This window comes from Momordica charantia, assembly GCF_013281855.1.
Source record: "Momordica charantia cultivar OHB3-1 chromosome 4 unlocalized genomic scaffold, Mcharantia_2.0 BLBB01000004.1, whole genome shotgun sequence".
NCBI lineage: Eukaryota > Viridiplantae > Streptophyta > Magnoliopsida > Cucurbitales > Cucurbitaceae > Momordica > Momordica charantia.
The window spans coordinates 13,255,787-13,267,099 of record NW_028275162.1 but is presented as its reverse complement, the minus strand read 5'-3'; the positions used below and the strand labels follow the sequence as shown (position 1 = coordinate 13,267,099).

Genomic DNA, 11,313 nt, shown 5'->3' with positions numbered 1-11,313 from the left:
TATTTCCATCCTAAAACTAAGATGTATCTCATAATAGACATATTAGGGAATGTCTTAGGACTTTGAACTTGCTTAGACATAAGTAAAGTGAAAAGCGTAGTCGTTAGTTTCTAAAGTAAAATGCATATTATCCTTAGCGTGTCCTTGATTCTTTGTTGGCTAACTTGAAGTAAATCGGGCTAGGTTTTATTATTATAAGTCCAAATCCCAAATCCAAAACCATTATTTGTGACCACTTCCCATTTACAAGAATCACTCATTTCAACATTCACTATTCTTTAAAACTTCAGAGTTTGGAAATTGTTTAGAAGTCCTTGAGGATCGATACTTGGATACTCCATCCATTTTATATTACTCTGACAGGTGTGCGCTTGCATCTATATAATTGTTACCACGCTTAGCGCGTGCGTTCAGCATAAACACCCAGTCAAGTTTTTGGCGCCGTTGCCGGGGACTTTAGTTTTAAAATTTTTTTCAAATTCTTTTAGTTTTTATTTTTGTGAATTGTTGTTGGGTGTAATTTCCATCCACCGTTTTTGTTATATATTTTTGGTCGTTTATCTCACAAGGGTAAGTTAAAGTGCATGAGCACAAGATCTTTTCTTCTACCCCTTGACCCTGAGATTGAGCGGACCCTTCGAAAAACAAGAAAGGAGCAAAGACTTCGAAAACAACTAGAAAAGCAAAAAGAGAGAGAAGGTGAAATCAGTCCTGAAAGTGAGGTAGAGAGTACAAGCACATCAATGGCAGATATTCCACCTCGCGATCCGGTTGATCCACCTGCTGTTAACGGTAATATGAGGGATCATGCAAGAAATGATGAATTCAACCATATCCAGATGGCGGACAACAGAGACGTGGCAATGCGAGAATATGCCGCCACGGCTTTTCAGAACTTTGATTCAGGGATAGTCAACCCTATTCCAGCCCACGCAAACTTTGAGCTTAAACCAATGATGTTCCAAATGTTGCAGACAATTGGACATTTTGGAGGGCAGGAACATGAGGATCCACATGATCATCTGAAATCATTCATTCAAATTGCAAATGCATTTCGATTACCTGGTATAACAGACGATGCTCTGAGACTAACACTTTTTCCATTTTCTTTGAAGGACCAAGCTAGAGCATGGCTCAATGCATTTCCACCGGGATCCATCACCACATGGGGGTTGTTAGTGGAGAAGTTCTTAACAAAATTCTTCCCACCTACTCGCCACGCTGATATCAGAGAGGAGATCATCTCCTTTAGACAGTATGATCGTGAACCTGTTCACGAGGCGTGGGAGAGATTTAAAGAACTAATCAGGAAATGTCCGAACCATGGCTTGCCGGCATGCATCCAGATAGAACATTTCTTTAGAGGCTTAGATCATCCTACTAAGATGATGCTAAACAATGCTGCCAACGGAGCCTTTACAAAGAAGACATTCAACGAGATAGTTGACATCCTAAATGACTTAGCTTTACACAACGAACTATGGTGTTCGCAAAGATCTAGGGCAGCACCAAAGAAGCAAAATCCAGCTGGAGTTTTGGCTCTGGACATTGCGACCTCGATGCAAAAAGAGATGGTTACAATGAACCAGAGGCTAAAAGAGATGGCATTGGGAATAAAAAATCCATTAGCCACGCCGATACAACCTGTGCAGTCGGATTATTGCACTCCTGCCCCTGTTTGCCAAGTCAACGATCTCATTTGTTCATTTTGCAGTGAAAACCATATTTATGATAATTGTCCACATAACCCTGCTTCCGTTTTTTATGTAGGACATGGGAACAATAGGAACTTTAACCCATATTCGAACACCTACAACCCAGGTTGGAGGCACCACCCTAATTTTTCATGGGGAGGACAAGGAGGTTCGAGCGGTTTTAATCAAGGGCAGAGCCAACAGAACAAGCAGCCCTATGTTCCACCTACACAGCAATACATCCCACCACCGCAACAGCAGTACAATCAGAGAACACAGACTCCACCAGTTCAAAATAACAACTCAAATCTTGAGAATATGATGAAAGAGTACATGGCCCGAACCGACGCAGTGATACAATCCCAAGCGGCATCAATGAGGAATTTCGAGACCCAATTGGGACAGCTCGCCAATGAATTGAAGAATAGACCACAAGGTTCTTTTCCAGGCCATACTGAATTACCAAAACGAGAAGGGAAAGAACAGTGCAAAGCTGTCACCCTCAGGAGTGGACTGGCATATGATGGACCAACAATGCCAACAACAGATGTACAGATTTCGTCCACTGAACCAATTGTAAAGATACCAGAAAATCCAACAACACCAGAAAAAGAAAATATTAGAAAAGGTAATGAGGACACCCCGAGTGTTCCTCCACAAGTACAGCCTTCTTTTACTCCTATTCCCCCGTTTCCACAAATATTAGTTAAGAAAAATAATGATTCCCAGTTTAGAAAATTTTTAGATATTTTAAAACAACTGCATATAAATATACCATTAGTAGATGCTCTAGAACAGATGCCAAATTATGCTAAGTTTTTGAAAGATATAGTTTCTAGGAAGAAAAAAATAGGCGAGCATGAACTGGTAGCCATGACAAAATGTAGTAGTGAAGCTGTAGGCAGCCCGCTACCCATGAAATGTAATGATCCTGGCAGTATTACCATTCCATGTTCCATAGGAGGAAAAAACTTAGGTAGGGCATTATGTGATCTAGGCGCTAGCATTAATCTTATGCCATTATCAGTTTTCAAATCTTTAGGCATAGGAGAAGCTAGACCTACTACGGTTACCCTCCAACTAGCAGATAGATCTATCATAAGACCTGAGGGAAAGATAGAAGATGTTTTAGTCCAGGTGGACAAATTCATTTTCCCTGCGGACTTTATCATTCTAGATTGCGAGGCAGACTTAGACGTTCCCATTATTTTGGGAAGACCATTTCTAGCCACTAGGGATACAGTTTTTAATGTAAGGAAGGGAGAAATTACAATGAGGGTAAATAATGAAGAAGTTAAATTTAACGTTCTAGATGCCATGAAATTACCAGGAGACTTTGAAGAGTGCTCTGCTATAAATAGCTTGAATCCTATTATGTTTGATGAGTTTTATGACTCGTTAGTTACAGAGATTGAAGAAGAGCTTGATAAAATAGCAGAAGGACCAGAAGATGTGGCTAATCCTATTGAAAAAATACAAAAAGAAGAATGCAAGTCGTTACTTCCGTCCATAGTGGAACCACCCACGTTGGAGCAGAAGCCATTGCCGTCGCATTTGAAATATGCGTATCTAGGGGATAACGACACTTTACCAGTTATTATAGCTTCCAATTTATCACCTACTAATGAATATTCTTTATTGCAGATTTTGGAGAAGCACAAAAAGGCCATTGGATGGACGATAGCAGATATCCGAGGGATAAGCCCGACCTTTTGCATGCACAAAATTCTATTGGAAGAAGATGCTAAGAACTCTATTGAGAGTCAAAGGCGGTTGAACCCGAAGATGAAAGAGGTTGTAAGGAAAGAAATTCTTAAATGGCTTGACGCCGGTGTTATATACCCAATATTCGACAGCAGCTGGGTAAGCCCAGTACAGTGTGTACCAAAGAAAGGGGGTATAACCGTGGTGGCCAACGAGGAGAATGAGCTCATCTCAACCCGAACTGTGAGCGGGTGGAGAGTTTGCATTGATTATCGCAAACTCAACAAGGTAACAAAGAAAGACCATTTTCCTCTCCCGTTTATTGACCAGATGCTCGACCGTCTGGCAGGTAAGGATTTCTATTGTTTTTTAGATGGATATTCGGGTTATAATCAAATTACTATTGCTCCAGAAGACCAAGAGAAGACAACATTTACGTGTCCGTATGGTACGTTCGCTTTTAGGCGAATGCCCTTTGGACTATGCAATGCACCCGCGACTTTTCAAAGGTGTATGATGGCCATCTTCTCTGACATGGTAGAAAATATTCTAGAGGTTTTTATGGATGACTTTTCTGTTTTTGGAAATTCTTTCGACGCTTGTTTAGTTAATTTGGAGAGAGTATTGGAGAGATGTGAACAAACAAACCTAGTCCTAAATTGGGAGAAGTGTCATTTCATGGTACAAGAGGGTATTGTTTTGGGTCACAAAATTTCCAAGCAAGGAATAGAGGTAGACCACGCTAAGATAGACATCATTTCAAAGCTACCTCCTCCTACAAATGTCAAAGGGATTAGAAGTTTTTTAGGGCATGGGGGATTTTACCGCCGCTTTATAAAAGACTTTGCTAAAATTTCTAAACCCTTGTGTCAATTGTTAGAACATGATAGACCATTTGTTTTTGATGATGACTGTTTAAAATCATTTGAAATGTTGAAAGTTGCTCTAAGTTCAGCTCCTATAATTATCGAACCTAATTGGGATTTACCTTTTGAGCTCATGTGCGATGCTAGTGATTATGCAATAGGAGCTATGTTAGGACAACGTAAAAACAAGATCTTGCATCCTGTGTATTATGCTAGTAAGACTCTGACCGGTGGACAACTCAATTACACTACTACTGAAAAGGAACTGTTAGCAGTTGTGTTCGCTTTTGATAAGTTTAGGTCTTACTTGATAGGCACAAAAGTCATTGTTTTTACTGACCATTCTGCTTTAAATATTTATTTGCTAAAAAAGATGCTAAACCACGTTTGATACGGTGGATTTTGTTACTTCAAGAGTTTGATATTGAAGTTAGGGACAGGAAGGGTACTGAAAACCAAGTTGCTGATCACCTGTCTAGATTGGAATCCCCGCTCTGTGATGATGGAACTGTTATACGTGAACAGTTTATTGACGAGCAACTCTTGCGAGTTGATTCAGTTCCGTGGTATGCCGATATAGCAAATTATTTGGTAAGTCGAATAGTTCCTTATGAGTTCAACAAGCAACAGGTAAAGAAATTTTTAAATGAAGTTCGATGTTATCGTTGGGATGAACCTTTTTTATATAAGCTAGGACCTGACAATATCTTACGCAGGTGTGTCGCAGAAGAAGAGCACGAGGCGATATTAGACGCTTGTCATATGTGACCATATGGAGGACATTTTGCAGGACACAAAACCGCAGCCAAAGTTTTGCAAAGTGGGTTCTTTTGGCCCACTCTGTTCAAAGATGCACATAAGTTTGCCCAGGTTTGTGACAAATGCCAACGGACAGGTAATATATCTAAACGCCACGAAATGCCTCAAACCCCGATCCTGGAGATTGAAATATTTGATGTGTGGGGTATAGATTTTATGGGTCCATTTCCATCTTCTAATGGTAAGCTTTATATATTGTTAGCAGTAGATTATGTTTCGAAATGGATAGAAGCCATTGCAACTGCTACCAATGATTCCAAAGTTGTCATTCGTTTTTTGCAAAAGCACATTTTTACGCGTTATGGAACCCCGCGTTGTCTGATAAGCGATGGGGGGGCTCATTTTGTGAATAGGTCTATGCAAAAGTTGCTGACTAAATACAATGTGCGTCATAGGGTTGCAACAACATATCATCCTCAGTCGAATGGGTTAGCCGAAATATCTAATAGGGAGATAAAAAACATTTTAGAAAAAACTGTAAATCTTAACCGTAGGGATTGGTCTTTTAAGCTTGATGATTCACTTTGGGCATATAGGACAGCATTTAAGACTCCCCTCGGCATGTCCCCCTATAGGCTAGTTTTTGGAAAAGCATGTCATTTGCCTCTTGAGCTAGAATATAAAGCATTTTGGGCTACTAAGAAATTAAATTTTGATTTGTTGGCTGCAGGTGAAGCGAGGAAGTTACAATTGTTGGAATTAGAAGAACACAGACACTTTTCTTATGAGAATGCTAATTTGTTTAAGGAAAAAACTAAACAGTGGTATGATAGGCATCTTCGGCCGAACAATCTTCAAGAAGGTGATCTGGTTCTGTTATTCAACTCTAGGTTGAAACTTTTCCCTCGAAAACTTAAGTCTAGATGGTCTGGTCCCTTTCAAATTTTTAAAGTCTACCCATATGGGGCAGTGGATCTAGTTGACTCTAAAGGAAATGTTTTTAAAGTAAATGGGCAGAGACTTAAGCCGTATTTTGGAGAACCAGTGGATAGAGGAAAAACCTCTATTCAACTTTCAGGTCAATAAATGTTTGCGAAAAATGTTTTTCCTTCTTATCCGTTTGGAAAGAACAAAAGTAAAGGAAGGAAATTTTTGTATCTTACATTCTTTTTTTGTCTAATTATAAAAAGTTTTGCTTATTAAGAATGTTTTTGGAAAACGTTGAAAAACAAAAAGAAAGAATGAAAAAAAAAAAAAAAAAAAACATTGAAAAAATTTTACGCAGGCGCCTGGCGCCTGCCCTGTTTTCCAGCAGTTCGAGTTTCGTTTTCCTTCACAGTTTGGGTTTTAATTTTCGATAGCATGGGCTTTATTTTGGGTCAAACATTAATCCTCTATGATTTAGCTTTAAGAACTTCTCTTCAAACTCAAAATTTTGTTTCCGTAATCCTATTTTGTATTCAAATTTGTTTTCTTTTCCTTTTAGGTTTAGGAAAACTTGGTTGAACTTAAATGTCAATCCCTTTCCATTTCGGATTTAGTTTGGGGAAAGCTTTAAATAGACCCATTGCCTAAGCTTTACAACTCCACCAAAACCCACACAACTCTCTTCTTCCCCTTGTTTTTTTCGGCAAAAACCCACTCCCTTCATCACCCTTGTTTTCGATTTTCAGCCACCACCAAAGAGAAGAAGAAATTTCCAGCATTTGCTTACATCTATGGCTTCTTCTTCTCAACATACTTCACTTCCTACCTCTTCCACTCAAGCTCCAAATGCCACAAGCATTCCTTTTTCACCATTGGAGAACTTCCAACACCACATGTGTTCAGATTCTAGGCTAGCTGCTGTTAGGGGAGGAAACCCACTTCAAACATTTGAATGTCCTCCATCCCAAGCTCCTACACAACATCCTATAATGAGCCCACATGGTTATGTTAATTTTCAGCAACTACCCACCTTTAATATACCTCAAAACAGTGAGTTTAGGGCTGAAAATCCTCAACAACTTCCTCCAATGATCAATCCGGGTATGTACCAACCGTTTATGTTTAACCCGGTTCCTTCCTATCATTTTCCCTTGTCTCAAATGCAAATTCCAGCTAGTGTTCATCCTTATGGAATGCCAAACCCATCTACTCTATTTCCTAGCCTTCCACCTTATTATGGAATGGGTCATTGGGTACCTCCACATAATTATGGGATGATTTCACCTAGAGTTCCCCCACCAGCTCAACTTCCATTCCTAGAAAGAGGACCTCAAGCACCCCAATTGAACCCTAACATATCGAGTACTTTCAACATGGGACAACTAAAACCCTTAGAGCCTCCTAGGATGCCAACCCCAACCAATATGCCAATGGATGCAGGAGATGAGCATGGAGGAGAGCAAGAGAAGAGCCACAGCCATAGGCTAGAGCCCGGGGTTTCGATAGGGCAAAAGAGGAAGGGCAAGGAGGTGATGATAGACCCAGAAATTGAGGAAGATGGGAGTAGTAGGCGTCTGACGCCTAAGGATTCATCTATGGAGAATAGGGACGAGGAGCAGTTTTATTCATCTCCATTGATTATTACACCGGAAGATGGTAATGATGATTTTCTACTGGTTTCACGAGGACATTGTTCAAATATGCCAGAAACAGAGGATACCGAGAACGAAGTGGTGAGAACAGATACTCAGGAACCTTCCCCATTGGATACAGCTACAGAAGAAGCATTTTGTAGTCACCAAGAGTTGCCTACTGGGGCAACTGGATCTACTCCATTGGCAACGGATGAGTATGTCACACCGATGGCCACTCTACCAGGGGTAAGGGATGCTCACACTATTCCTTCTAATACAGTTAACCCACTTGGGTGTGATATAGGTAGATCCAAGGTTGGGGAGAATAGTACTCAAGAACCTACCAGCGAAGAAGATCCTGAGGACACGCAGACGATAAGGGAAATGTTTCAATACAAGAGGCGGGAGAAAAAGAGTTCAAAACGACGTGCAGTTCAGGCTAAGAAGCCAACAGTGCCCGTGAATGAACCTAAAACGAGAGCTGCGAAAGCTAAAGCAGCTGAAGCTAAGAAGAAGGTAGTGGCACCTGGGCCAGTTGATACAATTGAACTAGACTTGTCTGAAGGAGAGGAGGTCGAGACGAAATGGAACGCAGCAAATTTAGCCACTCGAACTTCATTAATGAAATCCCGTAAGATTATGACAGAATTGGGATTTGATCTCACCCTAGGAGATGTGCCTGATGATTGGAGGGAGACCGCCAGAGACAAAGAATGGAGACCACTCATTCAGCCCATACAATGTGAGGCTTTGGAGTTAGTCAGAGAATTCTATGCTGCAGTCCATCCCCAGTCACATATAGCCATAGTGCGCGGGAAGGAAATACGTTTTGATGCCACTCAGATCAACTACACCTTCAACATTGAGAATATCAGAGATGCTGTGGGCAATAAGATGTTAGTAACTCCGACTCTGGAACAGCTTGATGAGGCTCTAGAATGTGTTGGGAAGCCCTCTGCCACTTGGGATTTGACTACTCATGGCAAGGTACGACTAAAACCCGAGGATGTTTCCCTAACTGCTGCAGGATGGTTATACATAGTCAAAAACAGAATTCTGCCAACGGAGCATGATGAGCATGTCACTCAGGATAGGGCACTGCTGGTTTATGCCATGCTAAAGGGCATAGATGTGAATTATGGAGAATTGATCAATACTAGTATCCATGAGTGTGCCCACCGAACACGTGGTAAGCTTTATCACCCCCGTTTGGTCACTTCTTTATGCTTGCGACAAGGTGTACAGCTCCCTGAGGATCAAATTAAGAGAGATGCCCCAATTGTGGAAGAGAAGAATATTCGGCGTATTATCGCCCATGCGTTACAAAGAAGGGAAGGTACTGGGATGTCTCCTACATCGGAGATCCGTCGTCTTCGAGAGGAGAACCAACAGCTGCGAGATCAGGTTCGAGAAGTCGTGCAACATATCTGCAACTTAAGGGCTTCATTGGATTTTGCGGTTTTACCTTCATGGCCTCCAGCGCTAGCTACTATCCTTGGTCATCCATCTCCCAGTACTGACACTGATCCTAGTCCACAACCTCCGACTTCATGAAGGGGAGGTTCCTTCTTTGCTATTTTTTGTGTTTTATTCTTTTTGGTTAATGACGTAGTTTTCTAGCATTACAACGCATGTTTTTTTTGTATTGATTATGTTTCGAGCTCAGTTGAAGCATGAATAAATTAGTATCGTTTATCTTCTGATCACTTAAAGTATGCCTTCACGTAACCTTAGTTTAGCTTTTCACATGCCTATTTTGAAGCATCTGTGCTGTGCATGTGATTTCATGTCGATGATGATTATAAGAGATTGTTGAGTTTTCTGTTCTATGCCTGACTAAGCTTTGAGCTTTTTCCTTTGTTTATGTGATAAACTCATTTTCTTTTATGTCTTTTTGATCTTTACAGACTTTAAGCTTTTTCTTTGCCCCTATATAGGAAGTCCTTGTCCTTTTTACTGTTAAGCCTTTTTTTCATCCGATGCAAAAGTCTTTTCCCAGTGAGGACACTGTCTCTCTTAAGTTTGGGGGGGACAGTCGTTGTGTCAGTCGTTGTTTCAGAAAGATAAGGTGTTATTTATATTTAAAAAATCATGCTATTTTCTTTTGAAAAAGAGTCAGTTGGAAAGAAAGAAAATGTTGAAAAAGCACTTAGCTAAAAAAAAAAGAAAAAAAAAACGAAAGAAAGAAAGAAAAAAAAAGTTGCAAAAGAGTAAAAAGAGTCTTGTTGAGAGAAAATAAGAGTGGGGAAAAGACTTGTGTTAGAAAGAAAAGAGCGGTAAAAACAATGAGAGTTAAAGAAAATGTATTTATGATTCCCGAGTCCTACTGTAGACACCCATTTAGTTTTAGGTTGGGTGTTGACTTTGAAAATAGCAGTAAAGATGGTGATAAGTGACTTCGTGTTTCTCATTGTCGTCGTTTTATGACCTAGCTGTTAGTTCAAAGTCTTTCTACGAGTAGCTGTGGTTGAAACCGATGTTAGTGTGTGGAAACCTCAGGGGCTAGTAGCCGGTCTGTCAGATGTAAAAGTCTTAGTGTAAGGAGGGAGTGTGCAGATTCCTTAGGGGTATTTGAAAACGTTTTCTGTTTTTGAAAGAGAAAAAAGATTTTGAAAGAAAAAGTTTTTATCATTTCAAACTTGGTTTATAGTGACTAAGTTTACAAAGCCAATAGAATGGTAGGCTTTGACATCCTTTCCCTGAGACAATTTATGATTGAACATCTCGGTTGCTTTTGCTTTTCCTTGTCCATGTGTTAGAAAGCTGATTAAAGTTGCTAAGTTTTGCTTGAGGACAAGCAAAAAGTTAAGTTTGGGGGTGTGATTACGCTTGTTTACATGCGTAAAAAGAAGGTTTTTGATGCTGTTTTTACAATGTTTCAGCTTTGTTTCGGATTTTTCTCGATCGTTTGAGTTCCAATTCATGCAAAAATTCATATACTATGGTTTGTGGATGACTTATATGGTATTTATGACATTTTAGGACCATTTGGGAGAGCAAATTAATCAAAAGAAGCAAAAAGACGGAAAAACCTTCATGGAGGCGCCAGGCGCCTGGGAAGCCTGCAGAAAAACTGGTTTTCTTCCAACTTTGCCCTTAATGAAACGCGTCTTCCAATGCGTTTTGGTGGTTCCAACCGATGCATACGTGTAGAAGAAGTGTTCCACTATCAGTTTGAGCACGATTTGATCAGTCAAAAGAGTTGGAAATGGGTGATTCACCATCGTTTTAGGACCTACCTAACCAATTCTGCACAGCTATAAATTCCAGCAACTTCTCCACCAAAATCATCAAGCCTTGCTTCCTTCTCTTGATCATTTTTAGTGTTTTTTTGTTGCTTTCTAAGTACTTTTGAGTTGCTTTCATTAGTTACTTTTGGTTTTTAAATCCCGAGCACTTTACATTCTTTTATTGAGCATGTTTTGTTTCCATTTGTACTTAGTTATTTTCTACTTATTCAAATATATAAAAATCTAGCACTTTGCTTATTCTCTCTTTGCCTTTACTTTATTTTTAGTTAAGAGAGTTGTGTTTTTGGAGGAAAGAGCACGTGACACTCCCCCTTGCTTGAAAGAGAAGGGCGAAGCTCTCAATCCCGATAAAAACTCTCCATTAGTTAACTTTTGTTTTTCACACATGCATTCCACATTCAACCATTTTACTTGCTGTATTTTCTTCAATATGTCTTTCTAAATTCCCGTCTCTAGCCCGGTTATGGATAGTTAGCCT

The 11,313-nt window shown here is 40.0% G+C and overlaps 1 non-coding gene across 1 annotated transcript; it reads right to left on the bottom strand.

Moving 5' to 3' along the window:
• Positions 1 to 1,223: 1,223 nt before the first annotated feature.
• LOC148211858 (small nucleolar RNA R71) lies at positions 1,224 to 1,330 on the bottom strand. The gene has a single exon (XR_015790649.1). It is a non-coding gene; the product is annotated as a small nucleolar RNA R71 (small nucleolar RNA).
• Positions 1,331 to 11,313: the final 9,983 nt, after the last annotated feature.